Source organism: Panulirus ornatus, chromosome 4 (assembly GCF_036320965.1).
Source record: "Panulirus ornatus isolate Po-2019 chromosome 4, ASM3632096v1, whole genome shotgun sequence".
NCBI classification, from domain to species: domain Eukaryota; kingdom Metazoa; phylum Arthropoda; class Malacostraca; order Decapoda; family Palinuridae; genus Panulirus; species Panulirus ornatus.
This window is the reverse complement of record NC_092227.1, coordinates 74,914,551-74,936,576: the sequence shown is the minus strand read 5'-3', so window position 1 is coordinate 74,936,576 and position 22,026 is coordinate 74,914,551. Positions and strand designations below refer to the sequence as shown.

General features: G+C 43.3%; 1 protein-coding gene across 1 annotated transcript in view; it reads left to right on the top strand.

Annotated features, from left to right (window-relative positions):
* LOC139745716 (SWI/SNF-related matrix-associated actin-dependent regulator of chromatin subfamily A containing DEAD/H box 1 homolog) overlaps positions 1–21,326 on the top strand; it is a 249,393-nt gene extending 228,067 nt beyond the window's left edge. Inside the window, exon 24 of the mRNA XM_071656185.1 lies at positions 21,225–21,326. The gene's annotated coding sequence lies outside the window, so the exon portion shown is untranslated. The remainder of the gene's footprint in view (positions 1–21,224) is intronic.
* The last annotated feature ends 700 nt before the right edge of the window (positions 21,327–22,026 follow it).

The following is a 22,026-nucleotide window of genomic DNA, read 5'->3' as shown; positions in this document are numbered from 1 at the left end:
AGTCGCCTTCTACGACACGCAGGGAATACGTGGGAAGTATTCTTAATCCCCTATCCCCAGGGATAATATATATATATATATATATATATATATATATATATATATATATATATATATATATATAAATATTTTTTCATACTATTTGCCATTTCCCGCGTTAGCGAGGTAGCGTTAAGAACAGAGAACTGGGCCTTAGAGGGAATATCCTCACCTGACCCCCTTCTCTGTTCCTTCTTTTGGAAAATTAAAAAAAAAAACAAGAAAGGGGAGGATTTCCAGCCACCCGCTCCCTCCCCTTTTAGTCGCCTTCTACGACACGCAGGGAATACGTGGGAAGTATTCTTTCTCCCCTATCCCCTATATATATATATATATATATATATATATATATATTATTTTTTTTTTATTTTATTTTGCTTTGTTGCTGTCTCCCGCGTTTGCGAGGTAGCGCAAGGAAACAGATGAAAGAAATGGCCCAACCCACCCCCATACACATGTATATACATACACGTCCACACACGCAAATATACATACCTTTACATCTTAATGTACACATATATATACACACACAGACACATACATATATACCCATGCACACAATTCACACTATCTGCCTTTATTCATTCCCATCGCCACCTCGTCACACATGGAATACCACCCTCCTCCCCCCTCATGTGTGCGAGGTAGTGCTAGGAAAAGACAACAAAGGCCCCATTCGTTCACACTCAGTCTCTAGCTGTCATGCAATAATGCCCGAAACCACAGCTCCCTTTCCACATCCAGGCCCCACAGAACTTTCCATGGTTTACCCCAGACGCTTCACATGCCCTGATTCAATCCACTGACAGCACGTCAACCCCAGTATACCACATCGATCCAATTCACTCTATTCCTTGCCCGCTTTTCACCCTTCTGCATGTTCAGGCTTCGATCACTCAAAATCTTTTTCACTCCATCTTTCCACCTCCAATTTGGTCTCCCACTTCTCCTCGTTCCCTCCACCTCCGATACATATATCCTCTTGGTCAATCTTTCCTCACTCATTCTCTCCATGTGCCCAAACCATTTCAAAACACCCTCTTCTGCTCTCTCAACCACGCTCTTTTTATTTCCACACATCTCTCTTACCCTTACATTACTTACTCGATCAAACCACCTCACACCACACATTGTCCTCAAACATCTCATTTCCAGCACATCCACCCTCCTGTGCACAACTCTATCCATAGCCCAAGCCTTGCAACCATACAACATTATTGGAACCACTATTCCTTCAAACATACCCATTTTTGCTTTCCGAGATAATGTTCTCGACTTCCACACATTCTTCAAGGCTCCCAGGATTTTCGCCCCCTCCCCCACCCTATGGTTCACTTCCGCTTCCATGGTTCCATCCGCTGCCAGATCCACTCCCAGATATCTAAAACACTTTACTTCCTCCAGTTTTTCTCCATTCAAACTTACCTCCCAATTGACTTGACCCTCAACCCTAATGTACCTAATAACCTTGCTTTTATTCACATTTACTTTCAACTTTCTTCTTTCACACACTTTACGAAACTCAGTCACCAGCTTCTGCAGTTTTTCACATGAATCAGCCACCAGTGCTGTATCATCAGCGAACAACAACTGACTCACTTCCCAAGCTCTCTCATCCACAACAGACTGCATACTTGCCCCTCTTTCCAAAACTCTTGCATTCACCTCCTTAACAACCCCAGCCATAAACAAATTAAACAACCATGGAGACATCACACACCCCTGCCGTGTAATAATTACATCATCAGGGGAGACACAAGAGAGAAATAAAAGTCAGTTGATATACATCGAAGAGATGAAGCTAGGACGCCATTTGGTAAACATGTGACTGTCCATGTATGTTTTGGACAATCGCATGTTTACCAAATGGCGTCCTAGCTTCGTCTCTTCGATGTATATCAACTGACTTTTATTTCTCTCTTGTCTCTCCCCTGATGATGTGATTATTACATGAAAGTGCACTTGGGAACTCATCATGTTTCATTTTCCCTGTGGACTCATAGGAATCACGTGCAAAATTGTGATCCTTTCCAATATATATATATATATATATATGTGTGTGTGTGTGTGTGTGGATGTAACCAAGATGAGAAAAAAGGAGAGATAGGTAGTATGTTTGAGGAAAGGAACCTGGATGTTTTGGCTCTGAGTGAAATGAAGCTAAAGGGTAAAGGGGAAGAGTGGTTTGGGAATGTCTTGGGAGTAAAGTCAGGGGTTAGTGAGAGGACAAGAGCAAGGGAAGGAGTAGCACTACTCCTGAATCAGGAGTTGTGGGAGTATGTGATAGAATGTAAGAAAGTAAATTCTCGATTGATATGGGTAAAACTGAAAGTTGATGGAGAGAGATGGGTGATTATTGGTGCATATGCACCTGGGCATGAGAAGAAAGATCATGAGAGGCAAGTGTTTTGGGAGCAGCTGAATGAGTGTGTTAGTGGTTTTGATGCATGAGACTGGGTTATAGTGATGGGTGATTTGAATGCAAAGGTGAGTAATGTGGCAGTTGAGGGAATAATTGGTATACATGGGGTGTTCAGTGTTGTAAATGGAAATGGTGAAGAGCTTGTAGATTTATGTGCTGAAAAAGGACTGGTGATTGGGAATACCTGGTTTAAAAAGCGAGATATACATAAGTATACGTATGTAAGTAGAAGAGATGGCCAGAGAGCGTTATTAGATTACGTGTTAATTGATAGACGCACGAAAGAGAGACTTTTGGATGTTAATGTGCTGAGAGGTGCAACTGGAGGGATGTCTGATCATTATCTTGTGGAAGCAAAGGTGAAGATTTGTGGGGGTTTTCAGAAAAGAAGAGAGAATGTTGGGGTGAAGAGAGTGGTGAGAGTAAGTGAGCTTGGGAAGGAGACTTGTATGAGGAAGTACCAGGAGAGACTAAGTACAGAATGGAAAAAGGTGAGAACAAAGGAGGTAAGGGGAGTGGGGGAGGAATGGGATGTATTTAGGGAAGCAGAGATGGCTTGCGCAAAAGGTGCTTGTGGCATGAGAAGCGTGGGAGGTGGGTTGATTAGAAAAGGTAGTGAGTGGTGGTTTGAAGAAGTAAGATTATTAGTGAATGCAAATGAGTGGGAGAGGTATAAAAGAAAGAGTCAGGAGGTCAAGAGAAAGGTGCAAGAGGTGAAAAAGAGGGCAAATGAGAGTTGGGGTGAGAGAGTATCATTAAATTTCAGGGAGAATAAAAAGATGTTTTGGAAGGAGGTAAATAAAGTACGGAAGACAAGGGAGCAAATGGAAACTTCAGTGAAGGGGGCAAATGGGGAGGTGATAACAGGTAGTGGTGATGTAAGAAGGAGATGGATTGAGTATTTTGAAGGTTTGTTGAATGTGTTTGATGATAGAGTGGCAGATGTGGGGTGTCTTGGTTGAGGTGGTGTGCAAAGTGAGAGGGTTAGGGAAAATGATTTGGTAAATAGAGAAGAAGTAGTAAAAGCTTTACGGGAGATGAAAGCCAGCAAAGCAGCAGGTTTGGATGGCATTGCAGTGGAATTTATTAAAAAAGGGGGTGACTGTATTGTTGACTGGTTGGTAAGGTTATTTAATATATGTATGATTCATGGTGAGGTGCCTGAGGATTGGCGGAATGCTTGCATAGTGCCACTGTACAAAGGCAAAGGGGATAAGAGTGAGTGCTCAAATTACACAGGTATAAGTTTGTTGAGTATTCCTGGTAAATTATATGGGAGGGTATTGATTGAGAGGGTGAAGGCATGTACAGAGCGTCAGATTGGGGAAGAGCAGTGTGGTTTCAGAAGTGGTAGAGGATGTGTGGATCAGGTGTTTGCTTTGAAGAATGTATGCGAGAAATACTTAGAAAAGCAAATGGATTGGTATGTAGCATTTATGGATCTGGAGAAGGCATATGATAGAGTTGATAGAGATGCTCTGTGGAAGGTATTAAGAGTATATGGTGTGGGAGGCAAGTTGTTAGAAGCAGTGAAAAGTTTTTATCGAGGATGTAAGGCATGTGTTCGTGTAGGAAGAGAGGAAAGTGATTGGTTCTCAGTGAATGTAGGTTTGCGGCAGGGGTGTGTGATGTCTACATGGTTGTTTAATTTGTTTATGGATGGGGTTGTTAGGGAGGTAAATGCAAGAGTTTTGGAAAGAGGGGCAAGTATGCAGTCTGTTGTGGATGAGAGAGCTTGGTAAGTGAGTCAGTTGTTGTTCGCTGATGATACAGCGCTGGTGGCTGATTCATGTAAGAAACTGCAGAAGCTGGTGACTGAGTTTGGTAAAGTTTGTGAAAGAAGAAAGTTAAGAGTAAATGTGAATAAGAGCAAGGTTATTAGGTACTGTAGGGTTGAGGATCAAGTCAATTGGGAGGTAAGTTTGAATGGAGAAAAGCTGGAGGAAGTGAAGTGTTTAAGATATCTGGGAGTGGATCTGGCACCGGATGGAACCATGGAAGCGGAAGTGAATCATAGGGTGGGGGAGGGGGCGAAAATTCTGGGAGCCTTGAAGAATGTTTGGAAGTTAACATTATCTCGGAAAGCAAAAATGGGTATGTTTGAAGGAATAGTGGTTCCAACAATGTTGTATGGTTGCGAGGCGTGGGCTATGGATAGAGTTGTGCGCAGGAGGGTGGATGTGCTGGAAATGAGATATTTGAGGACAATATGTGGTGTGAGGTGGTTTGATCGAGTAAGTAATGTAAGGGTGAGAGAGATGTGTGGAAATAAAAAGAGTGTGGTTGAGAGAGCAGAAGAGGGTGTTTTGAAATGGTTTGGTCACATGGAGAGAATGAGTGGGGAAAGATTGACCAAGAGGATATATGTGTCAGAGGTGGAGGGAACGAGGAGAAGTGGGAGACCAAATTGGAGGTGGAAAGATGGAGTGAAAAAGATTTTGAGTGATCGGGGCCTGAACATGAAGGAGGGTGAAAGGTGTGCAAGAAATAGAGTGAATTGGAACGATGTGGTATACCGGGGTCGACGTGCTGTCAATGGATTGAACCAGGGCATGTGAAGCGTCTGGGGTAAACCATGCAAAGTGTGTGGGGCCTGGATGTGGAAAGGGAGCTGTGGTTTTGGTGCATTATTACATGACAGCTAGAGACTGAGTGTGAACGAATGGGGCCTTTGGTGTTTTTCCTAGCGCTACCTCGCACACATGAGGGGGGAGGGGGTTGTTATTCCATGTGTGGCGAGGTGGCGATGGGAACAAATAAAGGCAGACAGTATGAATTATGTACATGTGTATATATGTATATGTCTGTGTGTGTATATATATATGTGTACATTGAGATGTATAGGTATGTATATTGTGCATGGGTGGACATGTATGTATATACATGTGTATGTGGGCAGGTTGGGCCATCCTTTCGTCTGTTTCCTTGCGCTACCTCGCTAACGCGGGAGACAGCGACAAAGCAAAATAAATAAAAAAAATAAATAAATAAATATATATATATATATATATATTTTTTTTTTTTTTTTTTTTTTTTTTTTTTTATACTTTGTCGCTGTCTCCCGCGTTTGCGAGGTAGCGCAAGGAAACAGACGAAAGAAATGGCCCAACCCCCATACACACGTACATACACACGTCCACACACGCAAATATACATACCTACACAGCTTTCCATGGTTTACCCCAGACGCTTCACATGCCTTGATTCAATCCACTGACAGCACGTCAACCCCTGTATACCACATCGCTCCAATTCACTCTATTTCTTGCCCTCCTTTCACCCTCCTGCATGTTCAGGCCCCGATCACACAAAATCTTTTTCACTCCATCTTTCCACCTCCAATTTGGCCTCCCTCTTCTCCTCGTTCCCTCCACCTCCGACACATATATCCTCTTGGTCAATCTTTCCTCACTCATTCTCTCCATGTGCCCAAACCATTTCAAAACACCCTCTTCTGCTCTCTCAACCACGCTCTTTTTATTTCCACACATCTCTCTTACCCTTACGTTACTTACTCGATCAAACCACCTCACACCACACATTGTCCTCAAACATCTCATTTCCAGCACATCCATCCTCCTGCGCACAACTCTATCCATAGCCCACGCCTCGCAACCATACAACATTGTTGGAACCACTATTCCTTCAAACATACCCATTTTTGCTTTCCGAGATAATGTTCTCGACTTCCACACATTTTTCAAGGCTCCCAAAATTTTCGCCCCCTCCCCCACCCTATGATCCACTTCCGCTTCCATGGTTCCATCCGCTGACAGATCCACTCCCAGATATCTAAAACACTTCACTTCCTCCAGTTTTTCTCCATTCAAACTCACCTCCCAATTGACTTGACCCTCAACCCTACTGTACCTAATAACCTTGCTCTTATTCACATTTACTCTTAACTTTCTTCTTCCACACACTTTACCAAACTCAGTCACCAGCTTCTGCAGTTTCTCACATGAATCAGCCACCAGCGCTGTATCATCAGCGAACAACAACTGACTCACTTCCCAAGCTCTCTCATCCCCAACAGACTTCATACTTGCCCCTCTTTCCAGGACTCTTGCATTTACCTCCCTAACAACCCCATCCATAAACAATATATATATATATATATATATATATATATATATATATATATATATATATATATATATATATATATATATATATATATATATATATCCCTGGGGATAGGGGAGATGAATACTTCCCACGTATTCCCTGCGTGTCGTGGAAGGCGACTAAAAGGTGAGGGAGCGGGTGGCTGGAAATCCTCCCCTCTCATTTTTTTTTTTTTTTTTTTTTTTCAATTTTCCAAAAGAAGGAACCCAGGTGAGGATATTCCCTCAAAGGCCCAGTCCTCTGTTCTTAACGCTACCTCGCTAATGTGGGTAATGGCGAATAGTATGAAAAAAAAAAATATATATATATATATATATATATATATATATATATATATATATATATATATATATATATAATATATATATATATATAATCTTTCTTTCATACTATTTGCCATTTCCCACATTAGCGAGGTAGCGTTAAGAACAGAGGACTGGGCCTTTGAGGGAAACCTCACCTGACCCCCTTCCCCTTGTTCTTTTTTTGGGAAAAATTTAAAAAAAAAAAACAAAAAGGGGAGGATTTCCAGCCCCCGCCCCCTCCCCTTTTAGTCGCCTTTTTTACACACGCAGGAATACGTGGGAAGTATTCTTTCTCCCCTATCCCCTATATATATATATATATATATAATATTTTTTTTTTTTTTTTTTTGTTTTGTTCTGTCTCCCGCGTTTGCGAGGTAGCGCAAGGAAACAGATAAAAGAAAGGGCCCCAACCCACCCCCATACACATGTATATCCCTAAAAACGTCCACACACGCAAATATACAAACCTTTACATCTTAATGTACACATATAATACACCACACAGACACATACAAAATATACCCATCCCACACAATTCACCTATCTGCCTTTATTCAGTCCTCAGCGCCAACCGTCGTCACACATGCAACACCCTCCTCCCCCCCCAGTGTGCGAGGTAGTGCTAGGAAAAGACAACAAAAGGGCCCCAAATTTGTTCCCCACTCATCCAAACTGTCATGAAAAATGCCCGAAAAACCCCAGCTCCCTTTCCACATCCAGAGCAGGGGCAGGAGGGGGAGTGGGGGGGGAAGGGTGGGGGGGGGGGGGGAGGGGGGGGGGGGGGGGGGGGGGGGGGGGGGGGGGGGGGGGGGGGGGGGGGGGGGGGGGGGGGGGGGGGGGGGGGGGGGGGGGGGGGGGGGGGGGGGAAAGGGGGGGGGGGGGGGGGGGGGGGGGGGGGGGGGGGGGGGGGGGGGGGGGGGGGGGGGGGGGGGGGGGGGGGGGGGGGGGGGGGGGGGGGGGGGGGGGGGGGGGGGGGGGGGGGGGGGGGGGGGGGGGGGGGGGGGGGGGGGGGGGGGGGGGGGGGGGGGGGGGGGGGAGGGGGGGGGGGGGGGGGGGGGGGGGGGGGGGGGGGGGGGGGGGGGGGGGGGGAGGGGGGGGGGGGGGGGGGGGGGGGGGGGGGGGGGGGGGGGGGGGGGGGAGGGGGGGGGGGGGGGGGGAGGGGGGGGGGGGGGGGGGGGGGGGGGGGGGGGGGGGGGGGGGGGGGGGGGGGGGGGGGGGGGGGGGGGGGGGGGGGGGGGGGGGGGGGGGGGGCCAGGGGGGGGGCAGGCCAGGATAGGCCAACCAACGCACTTGACTGCCCTCCAGGGGTCGGGGGAACCAGGGGAGAGGAAGGTCCAGGGGGGGCCAGGGAATGGGGAGCGAGAGGGGCCCAGAGCCATGCCAGAGTAGGTTCGGGTCCAGGGTGGTTCTGGCCAACCGAGAGGAGGGGGAGGGGGGAGAGCAGAGATCCATGACGAGTGAGTGGGTGCCAGGGGGGGGGAGTGGGTCCAGGAGTACCAGGGAAGCGGGCAGGGGTCCAGGGGGAATGGAGGGGGCACGCCAGGGGGGGGGGGGGGGGGGGGGGGGGGGGGGGGGGGGGGGGGGGGGGGGGGGGGGGGGGGGGGGGGGGGGGGGGGGGGGGGGGGGGGGGGGGGGGGGGGGGGGGGGGGGGGGGGGGGGGGGGGGGGGGGGGGGGGGGGGGGGGGGGGGGGGGGGGGGGGGGGGGGGGGGGGGGGGGGGGGGGGGGGGGGGGGGGGGGGGGGGGGGGGGGGGGGGGGGGGGGGGGGGGGGGGGGGGGGGGGGGGGGGGGGGGGGGGAGGGGGGGGGGGGGGGGGGGGGGGGGGGGGGGGGGGGGGGGGGGGGGGGGGGGGGGGGGGGGGGGGGGGGGGGGGGGGGGGGGGGGGGGGGGGGGGGGGGGGGGGGGGGGGGGGGGGGGGGGGGGGGGGGGGGGGAGGGGGGGGGGGGGGGGGGGGGGGGGGGGGGGGGGGGGGGGGGGGGGGGGGTTTTTTTTTTTTTTTCTTTTTGCTTCCCCGGTTTTACCCCAAGGAAAAAGCCAAAAAAGGGCCCAACCCCCCCAAAAACCAGAAAAAACACGTCCCCAAAACCCCAAATTAAACCAACATTTTTGGACCCCCAAATTCACTCCTTATTCCTCCCGGCCTTTTAACCCCTTCCCTGCCCCTTTTATTTAGGCCTTTTACCTCCTCTTTTTCACCCTTTTTCCTTTTCCACCTCCAATTTGGGCTCCCCTTCTCCTCGTTCCCCCCACCTCCGATACATATATCCTCTTGGGCAATCTTTCCTCACTCATTCTCTCCATGTGCCCAAACCATTTCAAAACACCCTCTTCTGCTCTCTCAACCACGCTCTTTTTATTTCCACACATCTCTCTTACCCTTACATTACTTACTCGATCAAACCACCTCACACCACACATTGTCCTCAAACATCTCATTTCCAGCACATCCACCCTCCTGTGCACAACTCTATCCATAGCCCAAGCCTTGCAACCATACAACATTATTGGAACCACTATTCCTTCAAACATACCCATTTTTGCTTTCCGAGATAATGTTCTCGACTTCCACACATTCTTCAAGGCTCCCAGGATTTTCGCCCCCTCCCCCACCCTATGGTTCACTTCCGCTTCCATGGTTCCATCCGCTGCCAGATCCACTCCCAGATATCTAAAACACTTTACTTCCTCCAGTTTTTCTCCATTCAAACTTACCTCCCAATTGACTTGACCCTCAACCCTAATGTACCTAATAATTAACCTTGCTTTTATTCACATTTACTTTCAACTTTCTTCTTTCACACACTTTACGAAACTCAGTCACCAGCTTCTGCAGTTTTTCACATGAATCAGCCACCAGTGCTGTATCATCAGCGAACAACAACTGACTCACTTCCCAAGCTCTCTCATCCACAACAGACTGCATACTTGCCCCTCTTTCCAAAACTCTTGCATTCACCTCCTTAACAACCCCAGCCATAAACAAATTAAACAACCATGGAGACATCACACACCCCTGCCGTGTAATAATTACATCATCAGGGGAGACACAAGAGAGAAATATAAGTCAGTTGATATACATCGAAGAGATGAAGCTAGGACGCCATTTGGTAAACATGTGACTGTCCATGTATGTTTTGGACAATCGCATGTTTACCAAATGGGGTCCTAGCTTCGTCTCTTCGATGTATATCAACTGACTTTTATTTCTCTCTTGTCTCTCCCCTGATGATGTGATTATTACATGAAAGTGCACTTGGGAACTCATCATGTTTCATTTTCCCTGTGGACTCATAGGAATCACGTGCAAAATTGTGATCCTTTCCAATATATATATATATATATATATATATATATATATATATATATATATATATATATATATATATATGTGTGTGTGTGTGTGTGTGGATGTAACCAAGATGAGAAAAAAGGAGAGATAGGTAGTATGTTTGAGGAAAGGAACCTGGATGTTTTGGCTCTGAGTGAAATGAAGCTAAAGGGTAAAGGGGAAGAGTGGTTTGGGAATGTCTTGGGAGTAAAGTCAGGGGTTAGTGAGAGGACAAGAGCAAGGGAAGGAGTAGCACTACTCCTGAATCAGGAGTTGTGGGAGTATGTGATAGAATGTAAGAAAGTAAATTCTCGATTGATATGGGTAAAACTGAAAGTTGATGGAGAGAGATGGGTGATTATTGGTGCATATGCACCTGGGCATGAGAAGAAAGATCATGAGAGGCAAGTGTTTTGGGAGCAGCTGAATGAGTGTGTTAGTGGTTTTGATGCATGAGACTGGGTTATAGTGATGGGTGATTTGAATGCAAAGGTGAGTAATGTGGCAGTTGAGGGAATAATTGGTATACATGGGGTGTTCAGTGTTGTAAATGGAAATGGTGAAGAGCTTGTAGATTTATGTGCTGAAAAAGGACTGGTGATTGGGAATACCTGGTTTAAAAAGCGAGATATACATAAGTATACGTATGTAAGTAGAAGAGATGGCCAGAGAGCGTTATTAGATTACGTGTTAATTGATAGACGCACGAAAGAGAGACTTTTGGATGTTAATGTGCTGAGAGGTGCAACTGGAGGGATGTCTGATCATTATCTTGTGGAAGCAAAGGTGAAGATTTGTGGGGGTTTTCAGAAAAGAAGAGAGAATGTTGGGGTGAAGAGAGTGGTGAGAGTAAGTGAGCTTGGGAAGGAGACTTGTATGAGGAAGTACCAGGAGAGACTAAGTACAGAATGGAAAAAGGTGAGAACAAAGGAGGTAAGGGGAGTGGGGGAGGAATGGGATGTATTTAGGGAAGCAGAGATGGCTTGCGCAAAAGGTGCTTGTGGCATGAGAAGCGTGGGAGGTGGGTTGATTAGAAAAGGTAGTGAGTGGTGGTTTGAAGAAGTAAGATTATTAGTGAATGCAAATGAGTGGGAGAGGTATAAAAGAAAGAGTCAGGAGGTCAAGAGAAAGGTGCAAGAGGTGAAAAAGAGGGCAAATGAGAGTTGGGGTGAGAGAGTATCATTAAATTTCAGGGAGAATAAAAAGATGTTTTGGAAGGAGGTAAATAAAGTACGGAAGACAAGGGAGCAAATGGAAACTTCAGTGAAGGGGGCAAATGGGGAGGTGATAACAGGTAGTGGTGATGTAAGAAGGAGATGGATTGAGTATTTTGAAGGTTTGTTGAATGTGTTTGATGATAGAGTGGCAGATGTGGGGTGTCTTGGTTGAGGTGGTGTGCAAAGTGAGAGGGTTAGGGAAAATGATTTGGTAAATAGAGAAGAAGTAGTAAAAGCTTTACGGGAGATGAAAGCCAGCAAAGCAGCAGGTTTGGATGGCATTGCAGTGGAATTTATTAAAAAAGGGGGTGACTGTATTGTTGACTGGTTGGTAAGGTTATTTAATATATGTATGATTCATGGTGAGGTGCCTGAGGATTGGCGGAATGCTTGCATAGTGCCACTGTACAAAGGCAAAGGGGATAAGAGTGAGTGCTCAAATTACACAGGTATAAGTTTGTTGAGTATTCCTGGTAAATTATATGGGAGGGTATTGATTGAGAGGGTGAAGGCATGTACAGAGCGTCAGATTGGGGAAGAGCAGTGTGGTTTCAGAAGTGGTAGAGGATGTGTGGATCAGGTGTTTGCTTTGAAGAATGTATGCGAGAAATACTTAGAAAAGCAAATGGATTGGTATGTAGCATTTATGGATCTGGAGAAGGCATATGATAGAGTTGATAGAGATGCTCTGTGGAAGGTATTAAGAGTATATGGTGTGGGAGGCAAGTTGTTAGAAGCAGTGAAAAGTTTTTATCGAGGATGTAAGGCATGTGTTCGTGTAGGAAGAGAGGAAAGTGATTGGTTCTCAGTGAATGTAGGTTTGCGGCAGGGGTGTGTGATGTCTACATGGTTGTTTAATTTGTTTATGGATGGGGTTGTTAGGGAGGTAAATGCAAGAGTTTTGGAAAGAGGGGCAAGTATGCAGTCTGTTGTGGATGAGAGAGCTTGGTAAGTGAGTCAGTTGTTGTTCGCTGATGATACAGCGCTGGTGGCTGATTCATGTAAGAAACTGCAGAAGCTGGTGACTGAGTTTGGTAAAGTTTGTGAAAGAAGAAAGTTAAGAGTAAATGTGAATAAGAGCAAGGTTATTAGGTACTGTAGGGTTGAGGATCAAGTCAATTGGGAGGTAAGTTTGAATGGAGAAAAGCTGGAGGAAGTGAAGTGTTTAAGATATCTGGGAGTGGATCTGGCACCGGATGGAACCATGGAAGCGGAAGTGAATCATAGGGTGGGGGAGGGGGCGAAAATTCTGGGAGCCTTGAAGAATGTTTGGAAGTTAACATTATCTCGGAAAGCAAAAATGGGTATGTTTGAAGGAATAGTGGTTCCAACAATGTTGTATGGTTGCGAGGCGTGGGCTATGGATAGAGTTGTGCGCAGGAGGGTGGATGTGCTGGAAATGAGATATTTGAGGACAATATGTGGTGTGAGGTGGTTTGATCGAGTAAGTAATGTAAGGGTGAGAGAGATGTGTGGAAATAAAAAGAGTGTGGTTGAGAGAGCAGAAGAGGGTGTTTTGAAATGGTTTGGTCACATGGAGAGAATGAGTGGGGAAAGATTGACCAAGAGGATATATGTGTCAGAGGTGGAGGGAACGAGGAGAAGTGGGAGACCAAATTGGAGGTGGAAAGATGGAGTGAAAAAGATTTTGAGTGATCGGGGCCTGAACATGAAGGAGGGTGAAAGGTGTGCAAGAAATAGAGTGAATTGGAACGATGTGGTATACCGGGGTCGACGTGCTGTCAATGGATTGAACCAGGGCATGTGAAGCGTCTGGGGTAAACCATGCAAAGTGTGTGGGGCCTGGATGTGGAAAGGGAGCTGTGGTTTTGGTGCATTATTACATGACAGCTAGAGACTGAGTGTGAACGAATGGGGCCTTTGGTGTTTTTCCTAGCGCTACCTCGCACACATGAGGGGGGAGGGGGTTGTTATTCCATGTGTGGCGAGGTGGCGATGGGAACAAATAAAGGCAGACAGTATGAATTATGTACATGTGTATATATGTATATGTCTGTGTGTGTATATATATATGTGTACATTGAGATGTATAGGTATGTATATTGTGCATGGGTGGACATGTATGTATATACATGTGTATGTGGGCAGGTTGGGCCATCCTTTCGTCTGTTTCCTTGCGCTACCTCGCTAACGCGGGAGACAGCGACAAAGCAAAATAAATAAAAAAAATAAATAAATAAATATATATATATATATATATATTTTTTTTTTTTTTTTTTTTTTTTTTTTTTTATACTTTGTCGCTGTCTCCCGCGTTTGCGAGGTAGCGCAAGGAAACAGACGAAAGAAATGGCCCAACCCCCATACACACGTACATACACACGTCCACACACGCAAATATACATACCTACACAGCTTTCCATGGTTTACCCCAGACGCTTCACATGCCTTGATTCAATCCACTGACAGCACGTCAACCCCTGTATACCACATCGCTCCAATTCACTCTATTTCTTGCCCTCCTTTCACCCTCCTGCATGTTCAGGCCCCGATCACACAAAATCTTTTTCACTCCATCTTTCCACCTCCAATTTGGCCTCCCTCTTCTCCTCGTTCCCTCCACCTCCGACACATATATCCTCTTGGTCAATCTTTCCTCACTCATTCTCTCCATGTGCCCAAACCATTTCAAAACACCCTCTTCTGCTCTCTCAACCACGCTCTTTTTATTTCCACACATCTCTCTTACCCTTACGTTACTTACTCGATCAAACCACCTCACACCACACATTGTCCTCAAACATCTCATTTCCAGCACATCCATCCTCCTGCGCACAACTCTATCCATAGCCCACGCCTCGCAACCATACAACATTGTTGGAACCACTATTCCTTCAAACATACCCATTTTTGCTTTCCGAGATAATGTTCTCGACTTCCACACATTTTTCAAGGCTCCCAAAATTTTCGCCCCCTCCCCCACCCTATGATCCACTTCCGCTTCCATGGTTCCATCCGCTGACAGATCCACTCCCAGATATCTAAAACACTTCACTTCCTCCAGTTTTTCTCCATTCAAACTCACCTCCCAATTGACTTGACCCTCAACCCTACTGTACCTAATAACCTTGCTCTTATTCACATTTACTCTTAACTTTCTTCTTCCACACACTTTACCAAACTCAGTCACCAGCTTCTGCAGTTTCTCACATGAATCAGCCACCAGCGCTGTATCATCAGCGAACAACAACTGACTCACTTCCCAAGCTCTCTCATCCCCAACAGACTTCATACTTGCCCCTCTTTCCAGGACTCTTGCATTTACCTCCCTAACAACCCCATCCATAAACAATATATATATATATATATATATATATATATATATATATATATATATATATATATATATATATATATATATATATATATATATATATCCCTGGGGATAGGGGAGATGAATACTTCCCACGTATTCCCTGCGTGTCGTGGAAGGCGACTAAAAGGTGAGGGAGCGGGTGGCTGGAAATCCTCCCCTCTCATTTTTTTTTTTTTTTTTTTTTTTCAATTTTCCAAAAGAAGGAACCCCAGGTGAGGATATTCCCTCAAAGGCCCAGTCCTCTGTTCTTAACGCTACCTCGCTAATGTGGGTAATGGCGAATAGTATGAAAAAAAAAATATATATATATATATATATATATATATATATATATATATATATATATATATATATATATATATATATATATATATATCTTTCTTTCATACTATTTGCCATTTCCCACATTAGCGAGGTAGCGTTAAGAACAGAGGACTGGGCCTTTGAGGGAATATCCTCACCTGGCCCCTTTCTCTGTTCCTTCTTTTGGAAAACTAAAAAAAAAAATGAGGGGAGGATTTCTAGCCCTCCCGCTCCCTTCCCTTTTAGTCGCCTTCTACGACACGCAGGGAATACGTGGGAAGTATTCTTTCTCCCCTATCCCCAGGGATAAGATATATATATATATATTTTTTTTTTTTTTTTTTTTTTTTTTTTGCTTTGTCGCTGTCTCCCACGTTTGTGAGGTAGCGCAAGGAAACAGACGAAAGAAATGGCCCAACCCACCCCCATACACATGTATATACATACGTTCACACACGCAAATACACATACCTACACAGCTTTCCATGGTTTACCCCAGACGCTTCACATGCCTTGATTCAATCCACTGACAGCACGTCAACCCCGGTATACCACATCGCTCCAATTCACTCTATTCCTTGCCCTCCTTTCACCCTCCTGCATGTTCAGGCCCCGATCACACAAAATCTTTTTCACTCCATCTTTCCACCTCCAATTTGGTCTCCCTCTTCTCCTCGTTCCCTCCACCTCCGACACATATATTCTCTTGGTCAATCTTTCCTCACTCATTCTCTCCATGTGCCCAAACCATTTCAAAACACCCTCTTCTGCTCTATCAACCACGCTCTTTTTATTTCCATACATCTCTCTTACCCTTACGTTACTTACTTACTTATATATATATATTTATCTATTTATTTATTTATATATGTGTATGTGTATATATATTACATTATATTATTATACTTGATCACTGTTTCCCATGTTAGCAAGGTAGCTCCAGGAAACATGAAGAAAGACCCATCCAATCACATTCACATATATACAAATGTACTTGTTCATACTTGCTTGCCTTTATCCATTCCCAGCGCCAACCCACCCCACAGGAAATAGCATCGCCACCCCTGGCATCAGCAAGGTAGATCCAGGAAACATATGAAGAAAGGCCACATCCATTCTCTAGCTGTTATGTGTAATGCACTGAAACCACAGCTCCCTATTCACATGTAGGCCCCACAGACCATTCCATTGTTTACCCCAGACATTTCACATGCCTTCGTTCAGTCCCCTGATGGCATGTGGTATACCAGTATACCACATCATACCAATTCACTTTAATCCATGCCTGCCTTTAACCCTCCTGCATGTTCAAGGCCCTGATTGCTCAAAATCTTTTTCACTCCATCCTTCCACCTCCAATTTGGTCTCCCACTTCTTGTTCCCTCCACCTCAGACACATATATCCTCTTTGTCAACCTTTCCTAATTCTTTCTCTCTATATGCCCAAATCATTTCAACACACTTTTCTCTCAACCATGCACTTAATTATCACGCATCTCTCTCACCCTTTCATTACTAACTCGATCAAACCACCTCACACCACATATTGTCCTCAGTCATTTCATTTCCAACACATCCACCCTCCTCTGCACAACCCTATCTATAGCCCATGTCTCACAACCATATAATATTCTTGCAACTACTATTCCTTCATATGTACCTATTTTTGCTCTTCAAGATAGTGTTCTCTCTTTCCACACATTCTTCACCACTTCCAGAACCTTTTCCCCTCCTCCACCCTATGACTCACTTCAGCTTCCATGGTTCCATTCGCTGCCAATTCCACTCCCAGATATCTAAAACACTTCACTGCCTTCAATTTTTCTCCATTCAAACTGAAATCCCAACTAACTTGTCCCTCAATCCTGCTGAACCTAATAATTAACCTTGATTTTATTCACATTTACATTCAACTAAGCCAGGTACCCAATTTATTGACCAGTTCCTAGAAAAGGATGAACAGCTGGGTGGACTGTGGACCAGCTTCTGCAACCAGGATTTGAACCTAAGCAGGCTCTACACCAGGCAGCCCATAAATGTCATCATCAGGAACACTAACTGGTATACCATGGAGGTCCATACATTAAATACTATTCATTCTTTTTTAATAATGTTTTTGTCCTGTCCAATATAGCACTGATTAGGGCACATTTTGGTGATATAGAAAGAGAGATAAGGGAGAAATCAATCCAGGGTAAAAGAGTTATTGGGTCCCATAATAGAGTAATGAAGGGTAAAGGTGTAAGTATGGAGGAGGGATTGAGAGGATTAAGGAGCAACATAGTCCTCCTAACCCTGACCTCTGCAGCCAAAACATGGACATGGCAAGAGTCACCGAGGTCAAGAATCCTGGCTGTGGAAATGAACTACTTGAGAGGAGCATGTGCTAGGACTAGGTGGAATGAAGAATGAAATGAGAGGATGTATGAGAGATGTAGTATAGCAAAGAATGCAAAAAGAATGTATTGTGGATTGGTAAAGTGGGTGAAACATAATATTTGGAGGTGCTTTGGGGATATAGAAGGAATGCAAGAATGGGAGGTTACAAGAAAAGTGTATGATAAAGGGGTTGATGTGAGAGGAAGACCACCTGTGACATGGAGAAATAGAGTGGAAGAATACCAGAGGGAGAGAAATGGTGGAAGAATGCGAGGGAGGCATGTAAGGACAGGGATAAATGGAGACTCTTTTACCATGGCCACCCCCTTTATGGGAGCTACCAAAGGGGATGAGTGACAGGTATAGATAGATAGATGTTTTGACCATGCCATATCAGTTACTCAAAAAACAAACAAAAAAATTGCTCTTAGGTACCACATAGCTGGTAGCAATTAGTTTTTGATATATTTGTATCTTCTTTCTCTTTGCTTCCTCTTGCCTACATTCCACATAAATCTTTATCTTTCATGAACTCCCATCCCATTCTTCTGTAAGACCAGTTACTATGGGAAAATTTTTCAATTTATTTTTTGAGTAAACTTCCTCATGTTAACATTTTATGTAGGCATGCCTAATCACTCACTGGAAAAAATCTCAAATGATTTTTTCATTTATGAGTTTGATTTGCCCATATGAAATACACCTAAAGAACTCCATAAGTTCTGCTCCTCTCTTAATTTGCCCTCATAGTCCAGCATGGCTGATGTCTTACATCACAAAAATTATTGTCAGCTATCCAGACTTTTTCTCTGGCCAAATACTTGCTTGTATTTGTGAGTGAGTTTGGTATTTTGAAACGCATAGATGAATTAAGTTATCGAGCATGATGTGTCTGTGCCCTTTAACGTTAGTGTTAGCCTAATGTAAAGCAAAGTGTTAGAAGTGGTTTTTGTATCCAAGTGCCATGGATATGTACAAACTCCTGTGACCTTATATCTTTAGACAGAAAACATACATCTTAATCTGTCTCAAGATTGTTTAGGTCAAAGTTCCATGAGTTACAGAATGTTTTGCACAATTTTGCTAACAGCCAGCACATGTTATCACCTCAGGAGAGATTTTGGTCTTGATAACATTGTTCATGAGTCAAAATCCCAATTATTCATGTTGATGCTCTTCTGTTCGTGAGTTGACAGTACTGTACTTTGGTTGTTACCAAAGGACTTTTTATTCATAATGATGTAGCTTTTGTTGATGCTGGGCATTAGTCCATGTCACCCATGGTTGCTATACCAGAATTATTGACACTGGTGCCTAGACAGTGAAAAAGTAAGTGGCCTTCACCCTGTTAGCAAGCTCTTTACTGAACATCATCAAACCTGTTTTTTTTTGCATACCTCACACAGAGACTTACAGAGTTAGGGCCCCAGTATGTTTAAAGATTTCCTTCTGAGTGTAGATAACTTATCAGGGCATGCTTTTGTTGCCCAACCAACTCTGAATTATTTTCCTTGAACTTACACATGAGGTGGACAAGAATGATCTGTAAACTGGCTAGTAACCCAGTGGATTACATTTTGCACTTGATGTTATGTCATTTTTTATAGAGATCAGTGTTACCTAAGTTTGTGAAGAATTTTTTTCATAATATATGATGACGATTACAGCATTGATAAGAGCCTTATTGCATACATTGTTTACTCAGTCTGTCCCAAAAGTGAGTCTTTGAAGATTGTTGCAAAACTTTTTCTTATGTTATTAAATCTTTGTTACAGTTATCATTACCAGTGTTAACTTGCCACAAGGGCATTACAGTTTTTACTTAACATTGCCTTTGTATTTTCTGTAACTAATTACCAGGCCATTACACTTCATCAGTAAAATTGTCGACTATTTTTTGTGTTTATGCTAAAGGAATTGCATGTTGTTATGCTGCAGTGATGATATCAGGGTAGCAGTGTACTGTGGATTGGCTTTTATGTATAGAAAATAAGGGTAATATCCAAATTATTGAAGATGTGTAAATGCTTAGTGTCCTGTGTGCTTCAAAATTTCATTGGATTGTTGCAAATGTTCAGAAGGTTTTTATTAAATACTAGAGGTAGTAATTATAGTTACATTTTTCCACTGAAAATTTTCTATCCATCTGTTTTGGAGTTATTTTTTATTTTCTGATTTTCCAGATTGGAAATGTTTCAATCAGTATTTTCTTACATGGTACTCTTAATTATACTGCTTCATATATAATATTTGGTCTATTAAAAGGAAAATGTACGCAGATGTTAAATGTCTTCTTTATTTAGATGTAGTTTTGGATGCAAAACTTTATGACTCTATATGTTAATGTACTTTTGTGTTTAGATTACTCGAAATGTACCACATACGTCAGTGGGAAACAGAATGTGAAAGGTATGTAAGGAAGACTTCTAAGATCTTTTGAAGTTAGGGATGTCAAGTCTTAAAGAATGGTTGGTACTTACAAATAAGCATGGTACATTCAAAACTACATTTGGAGTCATGCACATAATTACAAGGTCTCTCCTCCCCTTTAATTTAAGATTTAATGTTTTCTTGTGTCGTATTCTTCTGTTGTCTAATCCTGTTATTGGATTAGAATAGCACTATTTTGATGATCCTTTTTTTGGTATTGAAAGGATTAGTATTTTTATATCATTAACTTTAAAAGCTTAATTGTCTGTTCCTGATACTACCTCACAAAAGTGGGAATGGTGAACAGTTATTAAAATGAAAAAAAAAAATGCATAGATAGTCTTCATGTAGGTGTTTCATCACTTACAGTCAAGGGAAGTCTTCACCGAGAACCTTAGGCAAACATAAAGGTTTTTGTGCTATGGTTCATACAGTTAGTAGTTTCCCATCTTAGACTTTACAATACCATAAGAACACATGCCTTCAGAGATTATTAGAGCACATAAAAAGGAGTGTGTAGCTTTTGTTGTCATAATTAGTTCTTTCTCAAAAATTTTTAAAACTGTAGAGTATCTTTTATCCATGAGATAAGATGTAATACACTATATATAGTAATTTTGATGACATTAAACCTTATTTTTTCCTTGAACACATGTAGGTATCGCTTACTGTGTACTTTGAAACTTTCTGAATGGGATCTTATTTTCTTAGTGACTTGTAATGGACATTATATGACTCTAGGCATGGAGTACAAATCATTATCAGTGTGATATTGTAATTGTAGATCATAACATGCACTACAGTTGCTGATCCAGGTTTGCTACCAGGGAGGTCTTGGTTGAATATTTTATCCTTGAATGTGGTATAATAATATGTAACAAACTGAATTTCTAGTTGTAGACTGACAGCTAATTTTGCTTAATTTTTGTGAGAAGATTGTGAAAGATTATATTTGTAAAAAGACAGTGTAAATGGTATTTATATATTTCCAGTATATAGTACTACAGCTATTGCATAAGATTAAATATCTGTGAATGAAATAAGAATGTCTTTTAATGGACTGTAATCTAGCCACCACTGACATAAGTCTTGTTATACATCAAAAAGAAGTTTAAAGGTAAAGATGTGTCGAGTCATATATACCTGGGTAATGCAGTGTACCAGATATGTTGTATTTTGATAAAACAAGGTTTTAGCCTTATAAGTAGATCTGTTGACATATTGGCAGCATCAGACAGAGCACATACAGTTTCATTCAATATTGTATGAATTTTTTTTATGTATTTCCTTCAGTAATTTTTCATATTTTGCCCACCTTATTTGTTTATTTTTCAGTTTGTAGGTGGAACTGGAAAATGAAACAAGTGGTACTGTTGGAAACATCTTCTCTGGCAGGTTCTGTAGAGCATTCTGGTGCTTTAATAAAGTAGTTTTTTATGGGGTTTATTTGTAACCTTTACATATACTGTCTATCCCCTACTTACGACCTATGGGACATATGACCATCCATACATATGACCAGAAAGAAATGTAAATTGAAAAATAAATGTAAATATAGAAAGTAAGCTCGATCATACATCTGCCAGTTCTGACAGCTGTTTGCATACAATAGCGAGTCAGAAAATATTCCAGCATTGTTTACTTTACAGCATCTCTCTCTCAGTTCTCGTTCTCAGTTACCATTCAGTAAGCGTACATTATTCAAGTGAATCTAACAAATTTTGGTGCTGGATTTTATTAACCATTTTTGTATTTAACCCCAAAGAAGATGATAGGCAAGAGAAAAAACCAATCACATGTTGTAGATCTGGCAAGAAGCCAAGTAAAACACTCAAGTTGGAAATGAAAATGAAGGTAATCACCCAATATGAAGGAGGAAAAAAAGTTAATGCAATTGCATGTGAACTACAGCTGTCCCATTCGATAGTCTCCACAAAAAAAAATACATGAAGCAATGAAAGGTTCAGCAAGTATGAATATTATTATTTTGCTTTGTCGCTGTCTCCCGCGTTAGCGAGGTAGCACAAGGAAACAGACGAAAGAATGGCCCAACCCACCCACACATGCAAATATATATACCTATACATCTCAACGTATACATATATATACACACACAAACATATAAATATATACACAT